The sequence below is a fragment of the Anguilla anguilla genome, chromosome 11, assembly GCF_013347855.1.
Source record: "Anguilla anguilla isolate fAngAng1 chromosome 11, fAngAng1.pri, whole genome shotgun sequence".
Lineage (NCBI taxonomy): Eukaryota > Metazoa > Chordata > Actinopteri > Anguilliformes > Anguillidae > Anguilla > Anguilla anguilla.
The window spans coordinates 11684701-11691610 of record NC_049211.1 but is presented as its reverse complement, the minus strand read 5'-3'; positions in this window follow the sequence as shown (position 1 = coordinate 11691610).

The following is a 6910-nucleotide window of genomic DNA, read 5'->3' as shown; positions in this document are numbered from 1 at the left end:
GCTGTTACTCAGTGTCTCTGCGGACAGAGCGATCCTGCACTGGACTGTGCTGTTACACAGTGCCTCTGCAGAGAGAGACCCTTCACTGCTGTTACTCAGCATTGAGAGAGATCCTGCACTGCACTGTTACTCAGCATTGAGAGAGATCCTGCACTGGACTGTTACTCAGCATTGAGAGAGATCCTGCACCACACTGCACTGTTACTCAGCATTGAGAGAGATCCTGCACTGGACTGTTACTCAGCATTGAGAGAGATCCTGCACCACACCGCGCTGTTACTCAGCATTGAGAGAGATCCTGCACCACACTGCGCTGTTACTCAGTGTCTCTGCACAGAGAGAGATCCTGCACTGAACAGCGCTGTTACTCAGCACTGAGAACACGCAGGTTTAGCAGGAGCCAGTTGAACAGGTCGGGCCGCAGGAGACCGAGGCGCAGCAGGACAGGAGGTACGTCATGCGTTTAACCCTGTGTGGCGTGCCCAGGTAATTACAGGGCATCGCTGAAACACACTGTCTGCTGATGGGATGTACAGTGCAGTCCATACATATTTGGACAATGACACAATTTTTGTAGGTTTGGCTCTGTACTCTGTCAAATTTCATTTGAAAGGAAACAATGGATTTGAGGTTAAAGTGACTCAGCTTTAATTTGAGGGCATTTGCATTCATATCGGGGATCCACGGAGGAATTTACATTGTTCCCCCATTTGAGGGGACCAAAAGTAATTGGACAATTGCCTGCTCAGCTGTTTCTTGGCCAGCTGTGTGCCCTTGAATCATTAAGTCTTAACTTTAAACTCATATTCATTTTTGAATTTCAAATCATATGTCCTGGAGCACAGACAACAAAATAAAAATATGTCACTGTCCAAATACTTATGGACAGCACTGCAAACAAATCCAAAACAACTCATGGTTTATTCAACCATTGTCACAAACTGTTTGATTTGTTAAAGGCATTCAGATTCTTTTTGATCACAAACAAGTTTGCATTCTGGATGCAGAAAACCTCGTTTTGATTCTGTCCTGGGCTTGATGAGGAACTGCAAAATTACAAACAGCACATTACGGTGCAAACACTCAAATGTCTGCAGAACCAATATTTCAAGTAATACTTCCCATCACTTTAAAGAAAATGTATTTTATGTGTCCTATTTGGACTCTGCATGCACTATGCATTATTTAATACAGTACATTGTGTCCTTCCCATGACAGGAGCCAATGCATATAAACACTGAGCTGGCATTCTTCTCATGCACCAGTAAAGGGGTATTTGGAAGATTAACCAACAACAACCACAGTCAATTTAATGGTTGTTTGACACATGGCTTGAAACAGGAAATGCACGTCAAATAAAAATCTCTCTTGACTCTGCTGGATGTAGTCTAACAGCTTCAATGTGTGTCAGCACCAAAAATGCTGACATCTTTCGTGATTAATTAATGGCAGAAGTTAGTCATGCACAACGGAAAGTGGAAAATAATTACAGTTTTCCAGATATTCTGAACAAGGCTTCAGCTGTCACGGTGCATAGGTGTAGTAATTGTCTAATAAGGTCTTGTCCCTGTTGCAAATGCTTTCAGCACAGATCGTACTTTAGATCAGCTCTTCATACTTCAAAGTTGCATTCTTTTTTTCCTTTTTGTGGAAACACAGGTAATTTGTGTCACACATGAACAGCCACCAGAGCTGAGGAGGGCAGACAGCGAAGCGTACACCTCCACGACTTAGTATTCCGCGGCCAGCCGGGCTCCCCTCTGCACAGGGGCCGGTTAATAATTTGTCAGAGGCTGTGGGTTTACGTGACCGGGTTGTTGACAATAGACTCAGTGTTCCTCCATTCAGCGATGATGATTAGTGTGGGCCTGCAGGGGAGCCAGACCTGTCCCAGTCACTCTCAGGGCCAGCGAGAGAGGAGAAAAGGAGGGAAGCATAAAAAACAACTAATCCGGTTTCCTGAAAGTGGGCCCTGGAAGAATTCAAAGTGCTCAGCCCCGCAGTTCAGGGAAATGCATAATATCACCTTCTGTTCAGTAGTAACAGATGCGTGCATGCAGGCGCGCACACACACACACACACACACACACACAAATGCACACATACTCACACACAAGCACACATTCACGCACAAACCCTTGAACATTCACATGCGTGCGCACACACACACATACACGAACACGCACACACATATGCACCCACACACACACACACACTCACATATATACCAAAGTACACATACACACAGATGCACATACAAACGCACATACGTGCATTCACAGACACACACGCAAAAAGTGTTTTTGCAAGACTCTTTCACAGGCTTGCAACAACACCCACAGGAACAAACAGAGCAGCGGAGCCCACAGTGCGTGAAGGCCAGACACACATCCAGTAATGCCTACATCTCCCAGACAGCAGGTTCACTGACCTCCGTTATCACCTGTCCAAGCGGTGATTTGTACACAATCCCTGACCCTTTGACCACACTATCTTGGGGGGGAGTGACCTCCACCCACTCTCCAACATCACCGTCCCACCTACGTCCACCACGCAGACCTTTAACCTGACATGACCACCCCAGCGTCAGTAAGTCATTTCGTCAAATGTTTTCACTTCTCTTCATATTCCGTAATCACATGTTTTTGATAAGAGATTGCGCAAGAACCTGTTGTCAGACATCCATTTGCGTAATTGCTTCTGTTTTCCAAACAGTGAACTGCAACAGCTTGAATTGTAATGACTGTGACAATCATCAAACACACAATTGCTAGTCCAAGTCCAGGAACATAATAAATAAATAAATAAAAACGTAATAAAATTACGGCAGTGTAAACACCATCAATACTTTGCAAGTTTGTCAGACAGTTTTTGAGCACTTCAAGAATGCAAGAGGTGTTACCCTTTCAACACATTGAAATGCATAATGTTTTGTTATTTTTTACATATTATCTAACAGATCCTCTTATCCAGAGAAACTTACGTATGGTAGGAAAATATAAACATATATTAAGAAGCTCTAAGAAGAAAAACCTAAAAACAGCAAAGCATAGGATAACCTGATCCTACAAGAAAGGTTGAAGTGTTGGGGGGTAGGGAAAGGAGAGTAACCAAGCTGTAGTATGAAGAGCTTGATGTTCAGTGTAAAGACGGACAATGATTCCACTGTGTTGACCGCTGTGTGAAGTTTGTGGCTCAACACTGTTTTGCAAGTAACTGCAAAATAGAAACCGAAACTGCTGTGTGATGTGCAATGCTTCACACTGGCTGAAGCAATACACAATGCCTACACAAGTCCTTGGATGAAACATCACCATTCCCTGACATAAGATGGCCATCGCAACAGTCCACAACAATCTACCTGCACAGAGAGTTGCACAACTACACAACCAATTGTAGCTGAGCAGCAGGTTCAATAGAAAAAAAGGTTGCCAGGTTGCTTAACACTGCACTTGCTAAACACATGCTTTGTTCTTCCTTCGCGTTTCGACAATGTATAACACTACTGCCCCCTAATGCACCATTGGGAATTTACAGGTGATTCAAAAGTAAAATGAATATTGCTGCAAGCAGCAATTACGGGAACCAAGCACTCACACCCAGAATAAAGCCAGTAAATGCACTCCCAGCATTTAACTGAGGTCCTCTGACATCCTACAAAGATTAGGAAAAAAACACCAAATTTAACATGTTATAGCACTCCCTTGAGGTCAAGTATGTTTCAAAATTTCATTTTCAATTTAATGGTGGAATATCATTTCTGGTTCCTTGTAAAGAAATTTTGTCACCAAAGAGAGGGTTCTTATGATGTTGAATTAAAGAATCCATGTCAAATTTAACACTGGTTAAGTGATCGTTTGTCATATCTCTCTATCAATCGAGCAGCTAGTCCAGAACTACAGTAAGTGATGGCCAATTCAAGATGGCGGCCACACACAAAGCTCATATATATATGGTCACAGCTGCCAGCATATGCTTTCCACCTGCATTGCATGACTCCCCAATAAGCACATATTCCACTTCTTGGTAAACAAAGTCTGAAAAAATGTCATAACCAAGATATTTTGTTTATTTCGGATTTTAACATGAAATTATGATTTTAAGTGGTCTGTTTTGAAGTTATGCTTACTTTGAGTAATGAGCCATCCATTATACTGCGCTATATTAGATTGGGTCCACGGGTTATTTCAAAGCCAACCACATAATTGTTTAATGCTTTCTGTTAAAACCATGTTTTTTGACAATATTATGTCATGTGCAAGCAGCCCAACAACTGAAAGGTAACTTTTTACCACACTTGATAAAATTAATAATCCATATTCATAAACACTCGCATAGTCCCTTTTACTGTATATTTCACGTCTTTGCAGAGGTCATACTGAACTGTTTGCTTTCAAATTTTGTTCTGCGACTTGACAGGATGTGACACATCGAACAAAAGGCAGAGAAATGCACAGCGCTGGATCCTCACCCGTAATCGCACAAACGGGGACCGGAGCTGAATTCGCCCCGAGGCGGAAGGACGAGGTGAGCGAGGTGTTAGCGCGTGCTAATCCCTGCCTTTCCGAGCGCGCTGCAGAAGCAGCGGCGGGCCACCTCTCCGCAGCCGCACATACTTGTGTGCGTGGGAGCCGTCTCCCCCGCTGAGCAGAGCCGCAGACTACAGGTGGGCGCTCCGAGCGGAGCGTTCAGGGGCGAGCTCCCCCGCGGCGGGGTCAGCGCCGGGAAGCCGAGCTCCCCGCGGACCTCGGGGCGAAAGGCGGAGAAGAGGGGCCGATCGTGACTAGCAGGAGAAATCTGATCCCACGATGAAAGCTTCCTTGGTTAGAGAGATGAGATGCCTATCAGCGCGTCTGCACAGCATCCTGAGCCTACGCAGATTCAAGGACGCTATAGATTACAGGGCCTGTTCCCAACGTCATCAGCTCTGCCGAGACATTCTCACTTGTTTGCTGGTCAAACACTCAATGTAATGGAGAAGGGAAGACTCTTTCTAAATGGCAAGAACCAACAAAAAAGATCATGCACTAATGCACCAGAACCACATTTATTCATTAAATTACTAAAGAACAAAACATAAATGAATACTGATATAAGTGGGTATATAATGCCTGCATAATGTCAGACATATATTGAATGCTCCTTAGTTAGCATTAGGGCCAAACTGCAAGTGATAGCTAGAGGCCTGAGCCTTCATAGTCAGCACATACAGTATTTCAGCATAATTAATATACACAGTATTAACCACTTTGCACCAACGAGTAGGACAATCGAAAGTGCGCAAACAGATGAAGTGTAAAAAAAACTGTGTCACAGAACCCTCCCTCACCAGCACACACACACACACACACATACACATGCCCACGTGGACACACACACACACACACAAACACAAATTGTATAACACTAGCCACAGGAGCCCAGGTGTTCCTATTAAATGCAATTTGGCAAAATGCACAAATTTCACAAATTTGACTAATCAGCCATGTACAAAATGTTCAAATTCATATATCCTAATACTTTCTCACAACAAAGAGCAAGGAAATTGCTTCCCTGGAGTTCATTAAAAGTATAAGTAGTGGAAGATGCATAAATGTTATACTGCTTATACCTTTTCCCATTTATATATGAACATCAGTCTATTAACCTCTCATGAGCAATATCAGTTAATACTTGATTCACAGAAAGAGCTGGTAGAACAACCACTAACGAGCGCAATTCATTTCATACATAACCCTTTGAAGCAAAACCACTGAGAAAAGGAAAGTTTTTTTGGCAAAAAAAGATGTACTCTTAATGTTCGGAATGTTATCTAGAGTATAAGATCACGAGCAGGAATCAAAAGGACACGTTTTGTTTCTGAGCCAAAATGCATAAAGAGAGTTCTTACGAGGCCTGTGTGCAGTCAGATTCTGGAACACACAGTATATGCGTCTAAGCCTACCTGCTTACGTCAAGATCTCTGAAGAGATAGAAAAAGAATAGCTGCTTTATCACAGTCTGCATCTGGTCTTTCCATCCCTCGCTTTCTCTCTCACCCCCTCCCTTCCTCTCCACCTCTCTCTCTCCCCCTCCCTCTGTCTCGGAGAGTCAGCAGCACATAACTTGCGATCACCTGCTCTTCTGCTGCATGCCCCTGCCTGTGCACAGTGAATGATTCCCAAAGCCATGCCCCCACTCCTACACATGACGGAGAGCCGTGGGTCTCAGCAATTGTCCTGGAGTACCCCTTCGCATGCAGGGTTTTGTCCAGACCTTAACTGAAATTCCTGACATATCAAGAGCTGTTCATTATTTTCGATTTAGGGCTTTTAATGCCTAATGTCATCCTTCATCATTGATGATTTATCCTCCCTGGTATATTATGCCTGGAACAGATACTCATGTAACAAAGAATGACTATTCCATATCAATTTCCGAAACACATGGTGTAACCAGCTGCTTTTTTCCACTTTGCATACTACAGCTAAGTTTGCATAGCGCAAAGTCAGAGGAAGATCTTTCATATGTGGCTTTGATTGCAATCTACACAATCTACGAGCACCTAATGAGCCATCCAGCAGCCCAAATTATATAAATTTTGTTTATTAATGCTTTCTTTTTCAGGAACGTGCTGTGGTAAATGATTCCATACAGAAGAGGTTACATTATGTTTTTATGAACTGATAGACCATCTACACTTAAAATCACTAAAGCCTAACTGCTGAAAGTGTGGACATCTGGTATCTGAAACTGAACCATATGTGTAAAATGAAGTGTTCAAGGACAACGTGATAGGGAATATTTGGAGTCAAACCAATATTATGTTAAAGTCTGTTTAAGTGCAAAATGACACGAGACTGAAAGACAAATGTTATGAAGATGTTATGACCACTCCTGGTTATGAACAGTCCCAGTGCTCCACATGTTT